This window comes from Globicephala melas, chromosome 21, assembly GCF_963455315.2.
Source record: "Globicephala melas chromosome 21, mGloMel1.2, whole genome shotgun sequence".
NCBI lineage: Eukaryota > Metazoa > Chordata > Mammalia > Artiodactyla > Delphinidae > Globicephala > Globicephala melas.
Genome location: NC_083334.1, coordinates 24,838,834 through 24,852,711, shown reverse-complemented (window position 1 = coordinate 24,852,711; position 13,878 = coordinate 24,838,834). Strand labels below are relative to the sequence as shown.

At 39.1% G+C, this 13,878-nt stretch overlaps 1 protein-coding gene and 1 pseudogene across 3 annotated transcripts in view; one reads left to right on the top strand and one right to left on the bottom strand.

Moving 5' to 3' along the window:
- Positions 1-3,525, top strand: part of LOC115867483 (ribonuclease H1 pseudogene) — a 46,995-nt pseudogene extending 43,470 nt beyond the window's left edge.
- The window catches only part of NRG1 (neuregulin 1), a 1,014,779-nt gene that overhangs the window by 373,728 nt on the left and 627,173 nt on the right, over positions 1-13,878 (bottom strand). The gene's annotated exons all lie outside the window — the stretch shown is intronic.

The window sequence follows — 13,878 nt, the reverse complement described above, 5'->3', positions numbered from 1 at the left end:
AAGTCATTATTGTTTTATAAGACCTTTTAATATATACCTTTTATATTTATGGTAAATATCACCTCCTTTGCTACCTGACTTATAATTTTATAATGTATTTTAACATAAACCTTTAAATTGTTAAAAAATAAATCAAGTCAAGGCTTCCCTGGTGGCGCAGTGGTTGAGAGTCCGCCTGCCGATGCGGGGGACGCAGGTTCGTGCCCCGGTCCGGGAGGATCCCACGTGCCGCGGAGCGGCTGGGCCCGTGAGCCATGGCCGCTGAGCCTGCGCATCCGGAGCCTGTGCTCCGCAACGGGAGAGGCCACAGCAGTGAGAGGCCCGCGTACCGCAAAATAAATAAATAAAGTCAATCATCCTTTTATTTTAAAAATTTTGTCTTCAATTTATGCTTAGAAAGGGTTTTTCTATTCAAGATCAGATAAATAAGTACATAGTTTTCTATAGTTTCTTTATCTTTTAAATTATTAGAGTAAGTCCATCTCCCTACCCTCTGTCTCCAGGCAACAACTGAGACAGCTTTCTGCATAGACTAGTTTGCCTTCTTTGGAATTTTAGATAAATGAATTATACAATATGCACTCCTATTTGGTCTTCTTTCACTCAGCATAATTATTTTGTATCATTCATGTTGTAGCATTATGTCAACAGTTCATTCCTTTTCAGTACTGTTGTAATAAATAATGTAATTATAATGTAATAATAATGTAATTAGTATTGTATGTACATGACACAATTTGTTTATACAATCATCTCCTGAGGGACATCTGGGATGTTTCCAATTGTGGCCATTTAAAAATAAAGCTGTTATGAATATTTGTGTACAACTCTTTGTGTGGACATATGCTTTCATTTCTCTTAATTAAATACTGAGGAATGGAATGGCTGGGTTATATGGGAAGTATATGTTTAACTTATCAAGATGGCTGCCTAAATGTTTTCCTAAGTGGTTGTACCATTTTATGCTCCTGCCAGCAGTGAATGAGGATTCCACTTTCCCTATATCCTTTCTAACATTTACTATAGTCAGTCGTTTAAATTTTAGCCATTCTAATTAGGTGTTTAGGATGATCTCATTTTGATTTTAATTTTAATTTCCCTAATCACAAGTGCTGTTTGGCATGTTTTTACGTGCTTTTAGTTATTCATATATTTTTGATGTACCCATTTTTATTGGGCATTTTGTTTTCTTTTTATTGATTATTATAATAAGTAAATTACTTTATTATTATAATAAATTATAATCGTCAAATAATATCATTATAACTGTAACATTACAGCTTTATAATTATAAATTTATTATAGTTTTATTACATATACAATTATTTTACATTAAAAATCATTATTTTATTTAATTGTACTCTTAATTGTTACTTTCTTTTAATTATAAGTACAAATTTAGTATAACTTTATCATTACAATAATTGTTAATGATTGGTAGCTTGGACGTTTGAATCTATTTCATTGGTCTATGTTTTGCTCTATCATGCTATTTTACTTCCTGTAGCTTTATATTATTTTTTCATGTATAGCACTACAAGTTTTTTATTCTTTTTTAATTTTATTTATTTACTTATTATTTATTTTTGGCGGCATTGGGTCTTCATCACTGTGTGAGGGCTTTTCTCCAGTTGCGGCACGCAGGCTTCTCATTGCGGTGGCTTGTCTTGTTGCGGAGCACAGGCTCTAGAAGCGTGGGCTTCAGTAGTTGTAGCATGCGGGCTCAGTAGTTATGGCTCACAGGTTCTAGAGCGCAGGCTCAGTAGTTGTGGCGCACGGGCTTAGTCACTCTGTGGCATGTGGGATCTTCCTGGACCCGGGCTCGAACCCGTGTCCCCTGCATTGGCAGGCAGATTCTTAACCACTGCACCACCAGGGAAGCCCGAGTTTTTTATTCTTAACTATCATTTTTTTGGTGAGAGGAGGACCAGGCTATCCTAATCTGTTTATTTCAGAAATTGGTAAAATTTTAAGAAACTCTTTTTTTAAAAATCAGAATTGAGCTATATTTTTTATAATTTTGGAAGAAATGAGATGTTTTCAATGTTAGGTGTTCCTGTCCATTAAAATGGCTCCTTTCTTCACTCGTTCAATATTTTGGATTTGTTTAATTTCTCGCCCATTTCCTAGTAAGCTAGAAAACTTGAGATCTTTAAGGCTTTAGGACTTCCCATTAGCTTGTCCAATGTCAGCCAACAAGAATCACACAGTTTTAGAGATTGAAGCTGGAAGACACTGCAGATCATCGTGTCCAATATCCACACTGGCCTATGAGAAAACAAAGCCCAAAGAACTGAAGCACTTCCTTTATATCTAGAGTATGTTATGTCTCAGTGGTGGTCCCTGATTATTACTTTGGTGTCCCTTCTATTATATCACTCTATCTCTCTTATATCTGTTTCCTAAAATTGGCCTCTGTTTTGCTAAGGCCAGTGACCTTGACATGCACTGTATACCCCAAGTTCACTGTGGTAAAAATACCACCTTCCCACAAGTCATGATATATGTGAGGGCAATCTACTTGTCCAGTGTCAAGGTAGCAAGACAGGTAGCTCATGTTAATGTAAAGAGGATGTTGCCTAGTGATATGAGTCATGGGCTTCCTGGCCTGGGTGGGTAGGAGTGGGGGACCCTCAGATGGAGAGATGGAAGCTTTAAGGCACTTCTGTAAGCTGGTCTTGCTACAGGGTGGAATTATAAGATGTAAAGTGGGTTTCTTTATCATCTTGGAAACATTTTTTAAAGACACTGAGGCAACCACAGAGGGGAGATTGCAGGCTTTTCTAAATGACTAGACCTTACTCATTTAGTAGAGTGGATCTTCTCCTTTTATGGGTCAAAGGACCCTTAGAGAATCTAGTAAAAAAAAAAAAAATCCACTTTCCATAAAAAGGCACACACATTTCATACAAACCCTGGTGGTTCAGAAGGGCAGAAAAATAAACGCGTGCAAGAATCACTAGTGAAAGCAAACAGGTGACTTTGTGAGCCCTTGGATGAAGGTGAAGGTGAAAACGCAGAGCTGTGTGCAAAGCATGCTGCCTTCAGTGAGCAAAGACACATTTTCTTAGATGGGGGAATCTGTCATCATCTACAAGGACGGCTGCTGCTCCAGTAATGGGCGGAGGGGGGCTCGAGCAGGAATCGGTGTTTACTGGGGGCCAGGCCATCCTTTAAATGTAGGAATTAGACTCCCTGGGTGACAAACAAACCAAAGAACAGATTCATGCAGGCTGCAGAGCCATCGAACAAGCGAAGGCTCAGAACATCAGTAAGTTGGTTCTCTACACGGACAGCATGTTTACTATCAATGGCATCACTAATTGGGTGTCAGGCTGGAAGAAGAATGGATGCAGGACAAGCACAGGGAAGGAGGTGATCAACAAAGAGGACTTCGTGGAACTGGACAGGCTTGTCCAGGGCATGGACATTCAGTGGATGCATGTTCCTGGACATTCGGGATTTATAGGCAATGAAGAAGCTGACGGATTAGCAAGACAAGGTACGAAGCAACCTGAAGACTGACCAGGTCCTTTAATTCTTGGAAAAACTTGAGCCAGTGGCTGTCTGTCACCTTTACTTACTGGTGTGAAAAATAAAACTATAGGCTGGACCACTGCAGTTGATGGGCAACACAAAACAAAACAAAAAAACCCATCTATGGGTTTCACAAGCCCTGCCACAACTCTTCCCAAGGGTTTCATGTTCTCTTAGTTAAGAATTCCTGGGGAAGAAGGAAGTAGTCTGTTACCTATTTTAGCATCATCAGGTAAGGAAAGAGAGAAGAAATAAATTATGCGTATGTGTGAATGTGAGCATGGGAAGTCTAACCTGGGATGCATTAATCAATATAAAATGATTTTTCTAAAAATCTGAGTGAACATGTCCCAGGATCAAAAGAAAAACTTATTTTTTACACTCCTGGAAACAGAGCTCAGGGTACGTCAATTTACTAAGAGTGGACGTGCGACCATGAAATGGGAGGAGGGAACTGAGACAGTAAGAGGTTAAACATTCTCTTTGAACACAAACAACATTGATTCAATAAATATTTACTGAGCATCTGCTAAGGAAAAGGTACAGTGCTGAGTGGTGAGGACAGAGTGCTTATCTAGAAAGATGTGGTCACTGCCCTCAAGGAAGACACACATGATAAAATCAAAGGGGCTCTAACAGTTATTTATTATAATACAGTGCTATATTAGTTCTATTACTATATAGCATACTAAGACACAATTTAAATAGTCATTAGTGTTTCTTATTTTACAGATGAGGAAACAGTGGCCTAGAAAGGGTAAATACTCTTACATCCAGGATTAGAACCCAAGTCTCCTTCTCAGACTTTTTTTTTTTTTGGGCGGTAAGCGGGCCTCTCACTGCTATGGCCTCTCCCGTTGCAGAGCACAGGCTCCAGATGCGCAGGCTCAGCGGCCATGGCTCACGGGCCCAGCCGCTCCGCAGCATGTGGGATCTTCCCGGACCGGGGCACGAACCCGTGTCCCCTGCATCGGCAGGCGGACTCTCAACCACTGCGCCACCAGGGAAGCCCCTGTGTGAAACTTCTGAAAATTGTAAAGCAGTGTAGAATTTAAGGAATGTTTCATTCAATAATTCTTTTAAAAAAAGAAAGACATCTGTTTATCACATCCATTTTGAAAGGAGATGTGCATCTTCAGAGCCTCAATCCTGTCACTGCAAGGAGATGAGTCCTGGGAAGGAGGAGAATCAGAAAGGAAATGGCTGAGGAGGAAAGCCAACATGGACCAGCAGCCCTGGTGGAGCTTGTGACCAGCAGCTACCACCCGGTCAGTCCAGGGGTCACCAAAGACCACCAGTTAGAGCTTCACGTGAGACTGGCAGCTGAACACCTCCAGGGCTTACCTGTCTATTCCTTCGCTACCTCCAAACACTGCTTATTTCACATAGAAAGAGCACTTCACTCATATAACCATCGCATATGTATCTTACAGGAAACCTAGGACCTCTCTTTCTCGTATTTTTTAGTACCTTGTCCTACCCCTCACTTCTAGCCCTCGTTATCTAGAAATATTCCGTGAAGTTTCCAAAAGAAGTGCAAGGAGACATTAAAAAAAAAAAAAAAAAAAAAGAGGATAAGGAACTATCCGTTTATGCATACCATGTGTAACTATCCCTTTATGCATACCATGTGTGGTACCTCAAAGACTCTTCAGAGTGGACCAGTTCTCCTATTTATTCTTTTCTTTTCAGTCTGTACAAACAGTCCCCTATTATAAATTAGGAATGTCTGGTATCATAATCTGGAGAAAAAACTGTTTAGAAAATGTAGTCGTAAGTTCAATGATTTTCCATAAAGACAGATTATTAAGGGGCAGTGAGAAATTTGCATGTCCATGTTGCCTGCCAAGATATGTCCTGTCCCTAGGGAGGCAGAGCCATTAAAAGATGAAACACAGAAGTAAATCAATGGGATTCCGATTCACAACGTATCTTTAAAATAGAATGCCTAAAGGTATCTTGATGGTACTTCATAAATATCATCAATATAAAAGGGAGCTAATGGGTATTTTTCAACTGGGGGAATTCAGAACAGGGAATATCAATACCTTTTACGCTTACTTGGTTCACTCACTAACTCATATATCCCACACAGCGTCATTTAACACCTACTAAATGTACTTTGCTGGGATACAAAGATGCATAAGATTTGGACCTTGCTCCAAACAAAAGTCTGGTGGCCTTTTTTGAACCATTATTTTTCCCTTCCCAATCCCCCCAAGTTAGCCATCTTTGGAAAACAGAAGTAGTACAACATATGAACTGGATATATTTAAAACGTGACTATTAAAATACTTGTTTTACCTTGGAGTGCATAGTCCCATAAAAGGTATGTTATAGACAGTGGTTGTATCTCAATCTAGTTTAACACAGAAAACGATTTCACCTAGTATATGCCCCAAATCTATACATATGCTACATGATAGCAGACAATGACATTGATATTATAGTTAGAATTTCAAAACACACTCTAAAACTTAAGTAACTGGCTGTATTTTTTTAGTATAAATTTTAATTCATTGTGATTTTAGAGTATATAAAATATTTTTTAAAAACAGAAAAAAAGGACTTCCCTGGTGGCACAGTGGTTAAGAATCTGCCTGCCAATGCGGGGGACACAGGTTCAAGTCCTGGTCCGGGAGGATCCCACATGCCACAGAGGAGCTAGGCCCGTGAGCCACAACTACTGAACCTGTGCTCTAGAGCCCATGTGCCACAACTACTGAGCCCGCATGCCACAATCAGTGAAGCCCACACGCCTAGAGCCCGTGCTCCACAACAAGCGAAGCCACCGCAATGAGAAGCCCATGCGCCGCAACGAAAAGTAGCCCCCGCTCGCCACAACTAGAGAAAGCCCGCGCGCAGCAATGAAGACCCAATGCAGCAATAAATAAATAAATAAATAAATAAGCTTTAAAAAAAAAAAGAAAAAAAATCATTCATCATAAACAATGTAGAAAAACCTGTTAATATTTTGACTGAAAAATAGATCTAAGGTATGAGGGAAATTTCACTCTAGTGGGATGAAAAGGTAAAGGGAAATATTTGAGTTGACCCTAAAGGGGTCAAAAGAGTGATGGCATTGGTTTCTTCATGGTTTCTTCATGTTACTTCCAAATATTTCCAGGGACATCCAGACACTCACCTTTGTTCATGACAAATTTTATTTTGTGGTCAAGAAAGGAGAAGAGAAGATGGAAAAGACCAGAAAGTGGTGTGAGAAGAGGTTTTCCTGAAATAAACAGGAAATAGATGGAAGTGAGATGGAGAAAAACAAAACAAAGCAGAAGGGGCTTAGACAGGATGTCTAGGTAGATATGAGAAGGAAATTGATTCTTGGAGCTAGGATTAACTGTGCAGCGATAACTAAAAGGGAAAAGGAAAGTAGGTGTGTGGACCACTCAAGCAACCTTTTGAAGTAATTGGCAAAAGATGGGATCACAGGATTCCAACCCAGTTACCAGGTGGCAGCTTGGATGCCAAACAACTTGGAAGAGAAAGAGGAGCATATGCAAATGCAGCCCACAGCTTAGATGTGACCTTAAATGGACAAATGTGTATCTGTGAGCCTCTCTAAAAAGGCCTTCCTATATTCATGCTTGTTGAGTTTCAAGCTTGTGTTCTTTGAGAAAGCGACATTTTAAAAACAACTTTGTAGTCACGACCATTTCAGACTCATTAATTTCACCCTTCATCCTCATCACTCTCACAGCATGAAATCTTGCAAATACTGTTTTGTCTAACCTTCCTCAATCTATTTAATGCAGAACATTAAAACCATTTCTTGTGCATTAAAAATCTTGGTTGCAGATCTTTGTGTTTCAAAAGGACATGCAAAAGCAAAACTACACCAAACACGAGAGGATTTCAGTTGCGTAAATTTCCCATAATTTCGTTACTATACGAGGTGTCAATGAAGAGAGCTCAGGAATCTGGGCTGCCTGAATCAATTTGTTATATGAGGTGCATGTGAGTTGACAATGAACTTCTACCAATATGTATTGAAAATTTTGGGTTCCTAGGGATCATATTCAAGACCCGGCAGGGGACTTCCCTGGTAGTCCTGTGGTTAAGAGTCCACCTTCTAATGCAGGGGATGTGGGTTCAATCCCTGGTTGGGGAACTAGGTTCCCACATACCGCCGGGTAACTAAGCCCATGCACCTCAACTACTCAGTCCGTGCACCAGAACTACTGAGCCAATGCACCACAACTAGAGAGCTCGCGTGCCGCAACAATGGAGCCCACACACTCTGGAGCTCACACCCCACAATGAAAGATCCCGCATGCCACAACGAAGACCTCACGTGCCACAGCTAAGACCCAACAGAGCCAAAAATAAAAATAAATATTTTTAAAAAAAAGACCCTGCAGGATTCCTATTCATAATGAGTCTATCATCAAAACAGGGGCCTCCAGAAAAAGAGATCAGCATATGTGAAATAACACTAACTTACAAATAGATCATTAATTTATTTGAAGGGGAAAAAGTCTGCCATGGATTATGGTAATTAATTTAATTAATTGGAAAACAGATTGAGCTAAATATGAATATTTTTTTCCAGAGGTGCTCCCTAATGTTTGCTTAAAGCAAGACATGGCTTTTGAAGAACTGTCCTATTTCCATTCAAGGACTCTAGAGAGCCAGCTGTCTAGCTTTAGCTACCCATCTGCATGTGTGTGCATGCTTATGTCCACTCAAAACAGTTTTGGACATACACATAACAAATATCAACAGCGTTTCATTCAGGACAATAGAATTAAAGGGAAGGAATAAAGGGTAAAATGAGGAGAGAGATTTTAGTTTTTCATGTCCTATATATCCTTCCATTCTGTTTGAGTTTTCCATGTGAATATGTAAAAAATAACCACTTAAATATAAAAACACTCATACATTGTGCTCCAGTGAAAATACAAAACATCTGGGCCTCTGTTCTTGCTTGATAAAACACTGGGAGGAAGAGTCCCTTTGGGGCCCTGACTCCGCCTACCCATGTAGGAACAGTTGAGGCACTCAAACTGTCCAATCGCTTTAAGCAGTAGCCATGGCAGTCTGAATTTTCCTCATGCTTTTGGAACTTTGAAATGACAGAAACAGGATAACTATGGGGTCACCACTCACACATGAAGAACTCAGTATCAAGTCGAAAAAGATGGAGTCCTTTGTGGTTGAATGGTTAGCTTCCAGACTATGATTAGCAGGTCTTACCATTTCCTGAGCAGCAGAATATATAATAAATTAATTGTATAATAAATGTCAATGTCTACTACATTAACATCTAACAATAAACTAAGTGGCTTTTATATTTTGAATTGCCAAGTGAACTCTGTTGAGTTTTCTGCAGAGCTAAGATGTGGTTCTTTCCCAATATAATTTTGAAGTGCATGGATCTGGGATGCACTGATGTGAGGGAGGCACATAAAACACTTGCCACTTCTAAGAACTCAAATGGGTGCAGTTAAAATGGAAGTGATTCCAGGTACACAAGTGCCACCTTCCCATATTTTGAGGAGGAGCCCTGACCTGTATTTTTAAGTTCCTTTAGTAATTTTGATGTGTTTCAGGGTTTAGAAACGAATCTACCTTGCCTTGAAGGAATTCCTAGGCGTTACAGCGGCCTTTCTGTAAAGATCACCACCACCAGGCTGTTACCAACCTGGAGAGACTGAGCATTTTTTGAGCTACAATTTCATATAGTACAACTTTCTTCTAATGGACTCCTTTTGACCAGGATTGAATTTTTTAAATCACATTGTATAGAATCTGACGGCATGAGAAAACCGAGCTCAGAACGGTGTGACGTCTGATGTAGCGTAAGATAACTGTTAAATTTTTCAACAAACAATTTCTTACATACATACAATTAGGGCCTAAAGAATTTTCCTAATAAAGCCAAAATCTGTACATCTTTGGTGAGCAAATCTGTCATGGGATGGTTAAAGATTTCTCATAAAAGTCTCTGATTCATGATGATGAAGTATCAAGTAATAAAAACAGATTCACCACTACCACCTTCCCTTTTACTTCGGCTGCCATGAGCCGCCAAGGTGATCGCTCTGCAAATCCGCCTGTTAGGTCATTGAGGCTGTGTGTATGTCAGGCCTAAATGGACATTTAACGTTTCTCAAGTTCCTAGCAGGAAGGACCATCAGCAAAGGCATAAACAAACTAGAGCACTCTTTAAATTTCTGTTATGAAAGGTAAACATTTGCTAATCTATGGAAGACTTTATACTAGGTTTCTAAAGTTGAGGATGTAAAAATATCAACTAATCCCGACCGTGAACTTCACACAGAATTAGAAAATTAAATATGACGTTATTCTCTATAAAACGTTCAGGATCACAAAGAAGGTTTAACAAGTTGGATTAAATACATAAAATAAAAGCTGACAGGAAATTAAACCAAATACTAATTCTATGCTATTCTTGGAAACATTTTCTGAGGTTTGTATCTGGAAGATGATATTTACAGACAGTCAAAACAAGCTGGCCAAATAGTTTCAAAGTCCTATGTGACTGAGTCTTCAGCATAAGGCAGTCTAAACGGTTAAATGAACGTTTTCCCCTTCGAAACAGACGATTTTGGCATTGTAAAACTGTCACGTCTATCCACAACTTCAAAATGAGGTGGGGGGGTTCCAGAAACAATTCCAGAAGACAATTTATTTTTCTTATTCTTAAAGATCTCATCACCATCAATTAGTATTCATTAATCATCCCAGCCTGCTCTGTAGAACTGAAACGCCTCCTGCCTGAATCTAAGCCCATCTACCTTTGATGTACACAGTGGTAACACCTCATTTATTCTGCATTGTTAGGGAATGAAGTGATGCATGTCAGAGGATTTTCTAGAAAACAGATGCTTGTTTGTTTTTTACAAAGAGACCTCTACTTTTATTCACCATGTTTAAGTGAAATCTTTCTAACATGTACCAAGATTCATCCGTATTCTTAAATATGTTACGGGAAACTTAACATAACATTAATCATTAGCATAAACTTAAGCTAAAAACTTCTAAAGTTGTTGTTAGGAGACATCAGTAATTTAACAACGTTATCAAGAGGCAGCTGAGAGGTTGGAGTGGAATTTTCTGGGGAGGCAATCGAGCGCAGGCATTAAGAAACTAGGTTGCAGTGGACCCGGGCTCTGCCTCTGATCAGCTGTGCAAACTTCATCAGTTATTGAAGCTTTCTGCCCAGTAGTTTCCTCATTAAAATAGTAACAACAGCACTCACTTATTGAATTGTTGGAAAGATGAAATTCTTGCAAAAGACTTAGACCAGTGCCTAGCACAACATAAACAAATCTTAGCGCTTGTGATGGTTAGTCTTGCTTTCATTTTTTACTGTTTTATAGGAAATCTGTTCTATTCTGGGAAACCAGGCACCATGTTTGCACATAATAGAGCATAAACTGAGCTTAAAGCAGGAAGTCTATGAGCTATTTTGGCTGCGTCAAAATGGTTTTCATTTAGAACTTTTTAAAAATTGTAGTAAGAACATTTTATATGGGTTCTACCGTCGCAATAAGTTTTGAAGTGTACAATGCAGTACCGTTAACGATGGGCACAGTGTTGCAGAGCAGCTCTCCAGAAGTTATTCATCTTACAGAACTGAAACTTTACAACCACTGAATAGCAATTCCCCATTTTCACCTGCTCCCAGCCCCTGGCAACTGCCATTCTACTCTCTGCTTCTATGAGTTTGGCTACTTTAGATACTTACATAAGTGGAATCATAAAGTATTTGTCCTTCTGTGACAGGCTTATTTCACTTAGCATAATGTCTTCAAGATTCATCTATGTTGTCACATCTAGTAGGATTTCCTTCTTTTAAAAGGCTGCGTAAAATTCCACTGTATGTATATACCACATCTTCTTTATCCATTCATCTGTTGATGGACATTTAAGTTGCCTTCATATCTTGGCTATTGTAAATGACGCTGCAATGAATATGGGAGTAAAAATATCTCTTCAAAACCCTGACTGCAATTTTTTGTGGAAAATACTCAGAAATTGGACCGCTGAATTATATGGTAGTTCTATTTAAAATTTTTTTCTGTACTGTTTTCCGTAAAGGCGGCACTAATTTACATTCTTACCCACCCTTTACAGTCTCACCAACAGTGGGAATTTCTCATCATTCTTGCCAAATTTTGTTTTTTGGATAATAGCCATCCTAACAGGTGTGAGGTAATATCCCCTTGTGGTTTTGATTTGCATTTCCCTGATGATTAGCGATGCTGACCATCTTTTCATGTACCCGTTGGCCAATTGTACTTGTTCTTTGAAGAAATTTCTATTAAAGTCCCTTGCCCATTTTAAAATCTGGTTATTATTATTTTTCTCTTCTTATTTGTTTTGCTATTGAGTTGTAGGAGTTCCTTTTATATTTTGGACAGTAACTCCTTATCAGACATATGGTTTCAAATATTTTCTCTCATTCTCTTAACTTAGAGATTTTTGACTCTGCCCCAGAATGTGCAAATTTCTGGATACCTAACCCATTAAAAAACACCCACGCATGAACATGAACTCAAGTAACTTGGAGATGGACTTGGCTGAAACAACCTTTTTAAAATATTTTTTTATGAATGATATCATTAATAAAAAAACAAAGGGAAGGATTAGGACAAAACAAATGGTATTAAAAATCGCAAAGCAGAGGCTCACATAGGATACATTACTTTCAAGCATTTTTGATATCAAATATTTTAAATTGATACACTAATTACTCTTTTATGCATTCACTCAAATAGGCCTTTACTTTCACATGGTATAAATTACTTTAGCTGGAATTACATGGGTTACTATGACTAAAATGGCACTTAAAAATAGTTTGTAATAGTTTGTTCACTAATGCAGAAATACTTCTTTATGCTTTGGAAGTCACAAGATTCCTTTAAAAATGTCCCTGCCTTTCCCTCACCTATTTTCGAACACTGCAACACGGTTCTGTTTAAAAACTGAGATTATAGGACATCTAGCAGCTCCTGAACTTAGGACACAGACAATAAACAAATGAGGTCAGCCAGCTTACTCTGCCCATGCCTGTACGGTTTGGGCAACTAGGCAGGAATTAAGGCAGCTTTAATTGAATTGCTACTCTTGGTTTTATCCTTGGGCCTCACAGACCACAGGATCTGTAGAACCTCAAACCTGCCTTAGAAATCTAAGAGTTTAAAGACCCTGATGGCCAAAGACTCCATTCCTATGACCTTACACACTTATGCAGAACCGGCAGATGATGTAATGTGGGTTTCACCCATGAGATGCCTGGTGTTTCATTTTTTCCGAGTGAATAACTCCTCTCTACTCTCTGCCGAAGGATGCTAATTGTCGATGTGGCTGCTAAATGAACAGGTTTAGGAAGTACTTTGACTTCTATGAAAGTAACATATTCTAGAAATACAAAGTGCATAGAACCCTCTTAAACATGACTCATGATTGGAGATATGTCTGGAATCCAGGTTTCTTCATGCCCTCCTGGAACAAAACACATGTATACAGAGGAAGCTGAACTTGAAACAGGAAGTCTATAGACCTTTACCCACTGGGTTTTGGAGATACATGTAAAAACGTAGACACACTGAAGTAAATGATCTGAGCTGAATCTACAGTGTTTAGGTATTGTCCGGGGGTTGGCAAAGTTTTGCTGTAAAGAGCCAAACAGTTGATAAGTTATGTTTTACGGGCCATATGATCTCCGTTGGAACTAGTCAGCCAGGCTGTTTTACTGCAGAAGTAGCCACAGACAGGATGGAAACAAATGGTCATGGCTCTGTTCCAATAAAACTTTATTGACAAAACCAGGTATCAGGTCAGATTTGGTCCATTGCTGTAGTTTGTTGACTCCTATTATAACAAAAGATGTATAGGGTGCATGGTCTAAGAGATTGAGTTAGAATCCCAGCTCTGACTGGGATTTATTCTCAGAAAGTTTGGAAAGTTCTTAAACTTTTGGAAAGTTCTTAAACTTTTCTGAGGCTCCATTCTTTGTGATAAGGAGATAACAATACCTAGTTCAGGGGCCTGTGATGAGGATTATATGAGACAATGATTGTAAAGCGCTGAGCTGGTTGGCTGGCACATCCAGCAAACTTATGTGGTCCGTATCAGTTCCTTTGCATAATTCCGTTCCTGCTTCCTTAAGACGTCTTCTACCAGAAGGAAGTACATCCTCGTACCAGGTTTACAGGACCCTAGCAACACCAACATCAAGTCTGGTTACCAAAGGGAGGTAGGCAGACATGGCACTCCTATAAAATAGTCATGAGAAGATGAAGCACAGAACGAGGTTTTTTTTTTTTTCCTACAGGATTTGGCAGATACTGTACCATC